This window comes from Dipodomys ordii, unplaced genomic scaffold, assembly GCF_000151885.1.
Source record: "Dipodomys ordii isolate 6190 unplaced genomic scaffold, Dord_2.0 Scaffold28, whole genome shotgun sequence".
Taxonomy (NCBI): Eukaryota; Metazoa; Chordata; class Mammalia; order Rodentia; family Heteromyidae; genus Dipodomys; species Dipodomys ordii.
The window spans coordinates 3,008,089-3,018,035 of NW_012267244.1; the positions used below are offsets into that span (position 1 = coordinate 3,008,089).

General features: G+C 45.6%; 1 long non-coding RNA gene across 1 annotated transcript; it reads left to right on the plus strand.

Annotated features, from left to right (window-relative positions):
• The first annotated feature begins 3,074 nt into the window (after positions 1–3,074).
• Positions 3,075–9,693, plus strand: LOC105985362. The gene is made up of 3 exons (XR_001175051.1): positions 3,075–3,440; positions 5,399–5,454; positions 8,932–9,693. It is a non-coding gene; the product is annotated as an uncharacterized LOC105985362 (long non-coding RNA).
• The last annotated feature ends 254 nt before the right edge of the window (positions 9,694–9,947 follow it).

Genomic DNA, 9,947 nt, shown 5'->3' on the forward strand with positions numbered 1-9,947 from the left:
AGGAGGAGGAGGAGGAGGAGGAGGAGGAGGAGGAGGAAAAAGAATGGAGGCGCCGCGGAGCCCTGATTATGCATGGGCTGGAGCTGCCTCCTCTAACCTGTTCTTCTCGGAGCCGGACACCCGGCGGTCCTCAGCCGCCCACAGAACAGGAGCCGAAACAACCGTTCCCGAAGGCTACAGCATTTATTTTTCTCTTTTGGGGGTTTTTGGCGGTTGTTTCAGGGGCTCACCAACTGGCCCCTTTAATTAAAAGCTTCAATAAAAGGCGATCGCGCCAGGAATGCACTCGCTCCTCTTCGCGTAGGATTTGCATATTTTTTTAATGCCCTAATTTCCTTGATGTATGTAAATGTAGCCGGACGTAGAGGGAGACAGGGAGCTGACGTCAATGGACGTGACCTCGCAGCTAAACCTTGAACGTGAAGCCGGGATGGGGGGAAAACACGGAGCGGCAGCCGGCGGAGCCCGCCCGCCCACGCGCGCGCGCGGCTGCAGCAGCGGCGGAGCCCAAGCCGGAGGTGCCCGGGGGGACTGGTGCCAGCCCCGGGGGCGGGGGGGTGGTGGTGGTGAGCCCCGGGGGCGGGGGGGTGGTGGTGGTGATGGGAGCGGCCGCTGCTTTCGGCCCGCGCCTCGCCAGCCTGCCCGCCACACGCGCGCGGACGCTGGCCTTGTGCCTGCAGCCCCACCAAGCACACCTCCAAACCACAGAAAACGAAAACAACAGATAACAAACCCAACGATCCCCAGGGGCTTGCACCCTCCGAACCAAGATCTTGACAATGGAACACTTTCTTCCCCCCCCCCCTTTGCGATTTTTTTCCCCCACATGTCTTCACCAGAAGAAGAAAGGGAAAGCCACCGACAGCAGCAAATCACTCCTAAAACACGATTAAGCTACACTTGTTCCCAGTAGGGAGAGGTAAATTGCTCGGCCACTGGTGAGGGCTTCCCGTTCGGGTACCTATTTACCGGCGAAGTAATTAGGCGCGTCGCCTTCATTAACAGCAGTGCCAGGAGCCGCTAGGGCTTTTCTTTCTTTCTTTTCTTAAAATGAGATGGGAGTGCCGTGTGTGTGTGTGTGTGTGTGTGTGTGTGTGTGTGTGTGTGTGTGTGCTGAGAGGCGCTGGGGCTGGTGAGCAAGCAGCGAGACAGGCGACGTGAGTGACAGATCACTCTTTACTTGGTCAGCTCTGGGACTTATCTGCGGAGCCATCTAGGACAGAGCTCCTAGAATGGGGTTCGCGGGTACCCCTTGGATGCGAGAGGCCCGAAGAGCCTTCCCCCGGATCAGCCAGGTCCTTGAGATTGCATTGTCTGGGGGAAAAAGGGGGACTTTAGCCGCGGGCCATTCTGTGGCCGCAGCCCTGCTTGGCTGTGGCCTGCTGTTTGTCTCCGGGAGCCGCGGGAGGAGGCCTCGGGACTCCCCTCCTTCCTCCCCGCGCCGTCGCGCGTGCGTGCCCGCGTGCCGAGCGGGGGCCGCTGGCCCCGCTGCGTGCACACTCGCCCCCGCCGCGGCTTGCCACCTTCCCCCACACAGCCTTTGGTCCTCGGCTGTTTTCGGAGCCGGGGGCGCAGGCCGCCGCAGGCAAGGAAGGGGCGCCAGAGGCCGCGGTGTCGGCTTCCCGAGACTTGCCCTCGGTCGCTAAGGCTCCCGTTTTCTCGTTCCACCTCGCAGCCCCAGCTTTGTTTTCCTGACATGCTCGTGGTCACTGGGGCCCACGCCTGCGAGGGGAGTGTGTGCGTGTGCGCGGGGGGCGGGCGCGCGCGGCGGACGGGGTGGGGGGAGGGCTCCCGCCAAGGACACGCATGGCTGTCTGTCCTCCGGCTGCACTTGGCGGGAAAGCTGGGGGCCGCCGGCGGGGCCGCGCGCTCGTGGCTCTCATTACCGCCTCCCTGCTCCCCCTGGGCCGAATTTACATACGGGCCACTTGTCTGGATTTTTACAGCTCTCCACGCCCCCCCCCTTCCCATCGCCCCCAGTCGCACGCGCGCACGCTCGGAACAAACGCCGGGGCGCGCAGACACCCGCGCCTAGTCTGCGTCCAGCCCGGGGCGCGCAAACAGGCCCAGAGGGGGCAGACAGCCCTCAGCGGGACGGATTCCTGCACCGCCTCTCCGCCCCTCCCCTCCCCCAGCGCGCACACCCGGACAGCCTCCCCGATCGGGTTGCAGGAAGCCCACCTTGCCTGAACTACCCCACCTTTCCCTTTGCACACTTCCACCTCCAGCCACCCAAATCTCCGCCTTTCCCTGGAAACACACACACACACACAAACACACACACACTCTTTTTTCTTTCTCCGCAAATAGTTAACCTCTATGGTGCGTTCCTGGTATCTTTTCAATAGCACTGGAATTTAAAGGATAAACATCCTTAGAATGTGTTGCTTGTCTTTAGCTAAACACATTGAAAACACACACACACACACACACACACACACACACAAAGAAAAAAGAGACTTGCACCAAAAGATCTTTTAGAATTTTTTTAAGTAAAAAATAGAAGTCCGCAAGTCAAAAGGTCATTCTCCAAGTTTGTAAATAAAATTGCGAAGGGAGTTCTGACAGAAAGGAGAGGAGAAGAAAGGTAGAATGGTCCAGGTTACACCGAATGGTAACTGGGAACACAAGACAATATGATTCTTTAAAAAAAAATGTGTCTTAATAAACCCAGGGATGGGGTGGGGGTAGGGTTGGAGGGAAAAGAAGGGAGAAGAAAATAAAAGGTAGAAAGGGAAAAAGAAGTTTCCTAAGAAATGTGTGGTTTGCGTCCTACAATAGGAAAATGTAGCAATTGCTCTCCTTCAGACTAGACATTTCTAATTTGTTCCGTCTGTCAGGAGGGGACTTTGAGAGGTTTGGGTGCAAATTCATTATCTCTGGCAACGCAGGACGTAGTGTGGGGACTGAAAAAGACCGTGGCAATGGATGAACAATAGGGCTTCAGTTCATCAGTAACAAAAGCAGTGGGGAAATTGGTTGAGTTTCAGAGCACGTCCTCCTCGGCAGAGGGGGCTGGACTAGACCTTGGACAACCCCCCCAAAAACTTGCCGAGCTTCGCACACACCACTTCACTCTCCACTCCGAGGCTTAGGGAGCAAGTGCTTGGTGTGGGGGGAAAGTTGGCCTTTTTTTTTTTTAACCTCCTTGGTCTTTTGCGGCTTTCTTCCCCAGAAGGGGAGATCCTGTATAAACTATTTCATATGCAATCAAGCAAGGATCACCGTGTGGAACTGAGCGGCAGTTTTAAATGTGCTAAGGAGAGGAATGATGTGAATTTCTTCTTTTTTTTCTTCTTCTTCTTTCTTTTTTGAGATGCCTCAAGGAGCCTGTTTGTGTGCTGTGACCTCTCTGTGACTGGATCTTGTCTTCTGCCTGGCACCTTGGTTCCTGTCCGGCTGGATTTGGGGGGCAATACTGCCTGGCGCAGAAAGATCAAGTGAGTATCCTCGGAGGCCCGCAGGCAGCGGGGGACCAGCAAGGGCAGCGGGGGACCAGCCGGGCCCGCAGCGGCCGGGCGTCACGTTCACCTCGCCCCGCAGCCGGTGCCCGCAGAGCCCGCTGCCGGCCGCCCGGCCGCTCCGAAAGCCAGTCCGGGGCTTTGCTTCAACTAATTGATTGTAAGCCTCAGATGCCAAACCTGTTGATCTCATGAGTTGTCTGGACCACGACTGTTAATTATTCACTGATTTGACCCTAATCGTAGAGAAGTGCCAGGGAATTAGAGAGAGAGAGAGAGAGAGAGAGAGAGAGAGAGAGAGAGAGAGAAGGAGAGAGAGGAGAGAGAGAGGAAGAGAGAGTTTCGTATGTAATTCCGTGTGGTTTGGTGGTGGGACATTTCCTCTACTAAAATCCAAAAAATCTGAATACAGGGAATTACCTTTTGCGTTCCTAAATTCTGCGTTCGAGTTTTGACTACTTGGCCTCCTTTGAACAGCCTCAAAGTTGTAGTTACCTGGCCACGAAGCGAGCCACGCGCGAGGGGCTGATAGATCCTGGAGGAAAACTTCAGAACAGTAGCGAACTCTGTCTGGTGGATTTCCACTTCAGTTTTCGCTTTGCCTTTGGGATACTGGCAGGCGAGAAGCTGCCTTACAGGGTTATCCCGACTTCGGCTTCCCCAAGACACAGCCTTCGTGGTTAGTGACGGGGACTTGGGTTGGTTCCGCTTCAGATGGTTTTGATAACGGAGCGGAACCTGGTTTTTGAGATGTGTTCAGAACCCAAACCCTAGGTAAGAAGGCAAGATCTCCTCGCCGTGGTTTGGAATTTTCTGCAGAAACTCGGGGAAGTAGGAAACCCAGCAATGTATTTGCATTAGGTCCTCCAGATTGGGGTGGGGGGTGAAGGGGGATTTTTTCCCCTGCAAATGTTCCTGGAGGTGCTTGAATGGGACCCTATCTTCTGGGATCCCGGCAGCTGTGAGATCGATCCGAAGTTAGACCGGAGGCCTTGTCAAGTCACGGCCTCGACCGTGGTGCCTTGGACCCAGAATGGTAGGGTCAGATCCAATTTCTTCTCTCTGCTGGTGCCCACATCTGCCCAGCGCCCTCTTTCTCTACCTTAGCACTAGTAATTAGGGCGCTGGCTCAGGATGGAGCCACTGTAGAGAGCATAATTGAACCAGTACTTTCATTTTGCAAATCCCAAAGCCCCACCCACCTCACCAGTCTAAAAAAAACACAGAAAAACAATAAGCATAAAAAATCATAAGAGAAAAGAAGCTTATTTTCAGAAGTGTAAGAATTCTTGAATATTAGATGTGGGGGGGATGGGGAAGGGAATAAAAAAAATCCACCACTTTACAGCAATCAGGTTTTACATTATTCATTGATTTACTGGAGGAAAGAGCCAATCAGGAGCCATAGATATGAATGCACATCTCACCATGCTATGGCCTTACAGTAAACTATTTGCATCTTTCTAATGGATTAGACATTTATCCAGGGATTCCCATTGTTTGAAAGGCCTGAAAATTCAGTCTCTTAAACATTTAGAAAATAAGACTTTGTTTCAGACTTTAAATCCTTCGGTAGTGGGCTCTTACTTCTCTTTTGTATGACAGGTTACAAGGTTCAAATCCCTAATGTTTTATAAGTCCTTCTTTTTTTCCAAGATAAAAATAAAAGGAGAAAGAAAAAATTAATTTTCCAAGCCTCTCTAGATTCTGAATATTTTGCATCCCTATTATCATGCATGTCTCCATTTAAATGCAAATTACCATATTTAACCCTGTAGGTGCTGAGACCCAGTGTATGCTTACTGTGCTGGGGTTTTGTGGAATCTCTTGGCATTTTAAGGAATAATGGTAATTGCAATCACTTAAATGAAGCCATATCTAGATGTGGTTATATTATATAGAAACTGTGATCATTTGTTTTCTTGACTGTTTTTCAGATGAGACTACAAAGAAACATAAAATGAATACGAATAGACTATCCAACCAACAGAAGGTAATTTAAAAAATTATATTTGATAAAATGAAAGTCGTGTACAAAATTAAAATAGCATATTATTTATCCAGTGGCAGGTCTGCTGTCTATTACATATCTTCATTCCTACTGCAACAGATAGAATTCTGGGAAAAAGCTAAGTTTCTGTACATTCAGGATTTTTCCCTTGCATGGAGTCTTTGTATATTATAAATTGAGCACAATGCAAACATAAGTTGCAACTGCCTATGAGGATAAAAATAAGGATGCAGAAAAATAATAACAATTTTTAATAGAAAGTAAGCTAGTAAAATACTTTTTCCCTAACCCATGCAAATGGCATTGTTAAATGACATTTATAAAGAAAATGGTTGTCTTAGCTGTACTAGTGGACTTCATTTTATATCCATCAGAGTCATACACACTAAATATTTAAAAAGAGGTTTTGCTGATAAGCCAGGTCTTTATATACTCTGCTGTAGTGTGAATAGGATGCAGAGGTGTTCTCAATATTGGTGACAAATCTGTGTGTTTGAATCTGTGGAATAGCACAATTTTGATGCAAATATGTGGAAAAATCCTAACTTTTTACTGATAACTTCTGTAGAGATTGTTTATTCTCAAATAAACCAGGATGTTTCATGTTTCTGCCATCTGGAGACCTATAAAAAGATTAGAAAACAAGCATGACAATCACATCCTAATCTACTAGCTATTAGTGGGAATTTATCATAGAATAATCAGGCAAGCCATGCAGATTTCACAAGTTATTATGAATCTCAGCTTTGCATATCTTTTTAAAAGCAAAACTGATTTTTTAAAATGTAGGCATTAAGAGTCACTCTTAATGTTTAACAGACATGCTAGGAATCTTTAGAGCTGCATAGTTGTTTGAACTTACCCTTCAGACTACAGAAAAATATTGTCATATATATGTGATAAAATACACTGTAAACCTTGGCATTATTTGAAATAATTAGGTGATCAGTGCTGAGCCTCAGTATTTTAAAAAATTGCATCATACCTGAGAGATGATGGGGAGGTAAAATATTTCACTGGCTATATGGCTAATGAAAAGACTACCCATAACTTTCGTCTTGGCTCATTTCATTCATTAGGGATCCCATGATTAATCTATGTTACTTGTAGCAAATATGTAGGTACACATATCTCTATCTCTATGTTGTCTTAGAAGATGCTAGTTAAAGACAATATCACATATAACTGCTAATGATAGAAGCATTCAAATCTTCAGTGTATTGGTTCTCATGATAAGTACTTTGGTTCTAAAACTGAATTTAATTGTTTAGTATGGAAATTGGCCATAATAATTTGCAAATTCACACTAACATTGGGGGTAATGCATATACAGCTTCTACTGTAGCAAATCTCTGTACTTTACCTAGTGCTTCACTAGGTATATGTGCAGATATTCTAAAAACACCTGGAATATGTTGAGCTTTGGCTTAAGGAATTGAATATATTGGCTCAAATGCTTTCTTTATGTAATACATGCCAGATCACTAATGACTTTACTTCTAGGTCTTGGAAAGCAAGGCCACTTTGCTCTTCCATCTTCCAAGGCTTCAAAGCTCATTAGGGCTTTACATAATGTCAAAAGTGGCATGTGCCTCACTGATGTGTTAAATTTTAATTCAGTAGTATATGTTGTGACCAAATAGTTCAAGAAGGAACAGCGTTCCATGAGTGTTTTTCTGAATTAGGTTATAGCTTCATGTGCACTTTATATATTACCTAATGTAGAAATTTCTGATCTTCCCTCTTGCTCTATAATTTAATAAGAAAGATAGATGAGCAATTTCTTCAGTCTCAACTTTTCTAAATAATCAGAACTCAAATGCTTACCACTAAACTAAATGAAAATTTAAAATCTAAGGAAAAGTTGACATCTGTGTTACAAAATTATACCTTTAATTGATGTGATATTTTAAACTCCTTTATGGGTTTCCCCCTCTTAGCAATCCTGGTATTTTTTACTTATCAGTCTTAGATGTGTAATGTTGCCCTATGTGCTCTGTATGTGATTGGATAATCATGTTCATACTTACATCTTAAATGAACAAATTACTGACTCAATCAAAGAGTATATGTTGTGAAAGAGTATAATTCTGACAGTGTTCAAGTCATTGGGAAGTATAGTCAACCTATCAAAATGGGAGTGTTAGGATAAATTAGTGATAAATATTAAGATCTATTACATTTTCATATCATATCTTTTAATAAATAGTAACACCATCAAACATAACTTGTCTTTTAAAAAATAGTCCATAAGGTTCACTTATGGGTATGCCTCTATGGAAACTACTTCACATATTTTGGTAAGGCCTATCTGAGAGTTAGAACTATACCTTTTACAGATGTGCTAGACATAGATCACCCATTACAAAGGAGAGCAAAGGAAAGTACTCTTTGAAGTGATCACATTCACACTTAGAAAACTTCTAAGTAAATCAGTGAGGCTAATTAATTAATAAAACAACATTCCCCTCTAGACAGAAGGAAGAGGGGGTGGGGAAAAAAGAAGGCAGAGGGAGACTCCTGCTTTTAACAATACAGGTGTATTTAGTCAATACTTTTCAGGAGGTAACTCTATGTTTTTCACAGTGTCATAAGCACGGCTAGTGTCTGTGGTCATTCTACATGAAAATTGATGTTTAAAACAATAGACAAAGGCTCAGCAATTTTACTACAATAGAGTTGTGTATCATATTAGAAACTATTGCTGCAGTGTTTACCTGTGCTGCATTCTATTATACACATCCTATGCATTCAGTCATTTTCTTTTAAAGGATGAAGTCCACCTGCTTAGCACATTGAGTTTGAACTCACAGAACAAAATATGCTGCCTTATCGCCAAGGTACATAGATACAAAATATGACTGAGCTCTGAAACCATTAAAAATACAACACGAGGGCAAATTGTCAATGTAATCACACATCGACTCAATGCGTAATATAGATCTGATTCCTAGCCCCAGAAAGCAAGGCCCTGCTTTAAGCAATAGCAGAGTGCCTTCCATCTGGCTGCCTATGCAATCTGCCAGAAGAGAAATGCAGGCAAAGACGTTGCTCAGACCTGAAATGCTTTTATCTGTCCTTAGAGAGAGATTTCTTCCAGTCTTTGGATATTAGAGCGATCTACACTAGCACCAAGGAGGTAAAAGGCCGTGGGTTGCTTTTCCAGGAGCAGTTGGTAGTGCTAGCGGAAGAAACGTTGATTGAGAAAATAGGGCTTGTTGCAGTGCTGTTGCTGCCGCCGCTCCTGCTCCGGCTCTGCTATCGCCACAGCTATTCGGGCTGCAGGCGTGGGGCATTTGGCTGATCATTGATGCATATCAATAACCATGTACTTGAGATTTCTTATGACATCATCATTACTTTGGTCTCCAGCGGTCTCAGACCTTTGACCTTGCCGGGCTGGTCCACAGTTTGGCAGTGAATGCCCCTCCAATGATGGCCCTTTTCTCCTTCTTTCAGACCGGGGGCAGCAGCACTCCAGCAAGAAGGCATCTTCGCTTCCCCAGCCTAGAAGCCCTGTGAAATCGAGGATTTTCCCCCTAAATCACTCACATACAAGATATGTGCAACCAAGCTGCCATCACTTGGTAAAAAGCTCCTGCTGCCTAACCCAAAAGGATCGGGAGCAGATCCTTGAATCAGCTGTCACTTCTATAGAATGGGATTTTCCCCCCTTCCTCCTTAACCAGCGCTGGAAATTGCCATTGGCTTTATACATCTCTATAGAGGAAGGCTAAAGAGTCTTGCGTGAGAATGAAGCAATTTACAATGCAAATAGAGGCCTGTGAAGGGATGGATGCTGCTGCCCACTGCTAACAGCTTGCTGCACCTTAATAGCTGGTTTTATTTTCTGATATTAATAGATGAATTGTTGGCTAACACTCCCGGAGATTACTTGCTGGAAGGGGAAAAAAAAAGTTTGGAATAAACTCAGAAGGCAACAGCTCTCATTTGGATGATTTAGCCGCACACACACAAACAGAAACCAGGTCATATTTTCATAAAAAGAAGAATCGTAAGCGCAGCAAGTATCCTGGCGGACTACTCTTCGGTACTGCCAGAAAGGATCAGGATCTGGAGTCTGACAAGAGGAAGACAGAGGCGTGAGAGGGAAGTGAGTTGTTATCTTTGGTTATCTAGCTGTATGAGTGTATTGGTCTTCATAAAGCTAGATAACCGAAAGTAAAAACTCCTTCAAGATCGCCGGGGAGCATGGGAGAATGAGACTACAACCAAGAGACAGTAAAAACCAGAAAGGTCAGGAATACTTATTGAATCTAACTTTGTTTTTGTTTTTGTTTTTCCCTTATGATTGGTTAAAGGGGAGGGAGGGATGTAAGCCATGTATGATGACATATAACAGTGCTAGAGTGTGGGGGGGTGTTCTTACAGCTGCAGAGCATTGTACAGTATTAATGAGTAAACATGCATGTAATAGTTCTGTTTTTAGACAAAAGTTTATATATGGAGGGTTT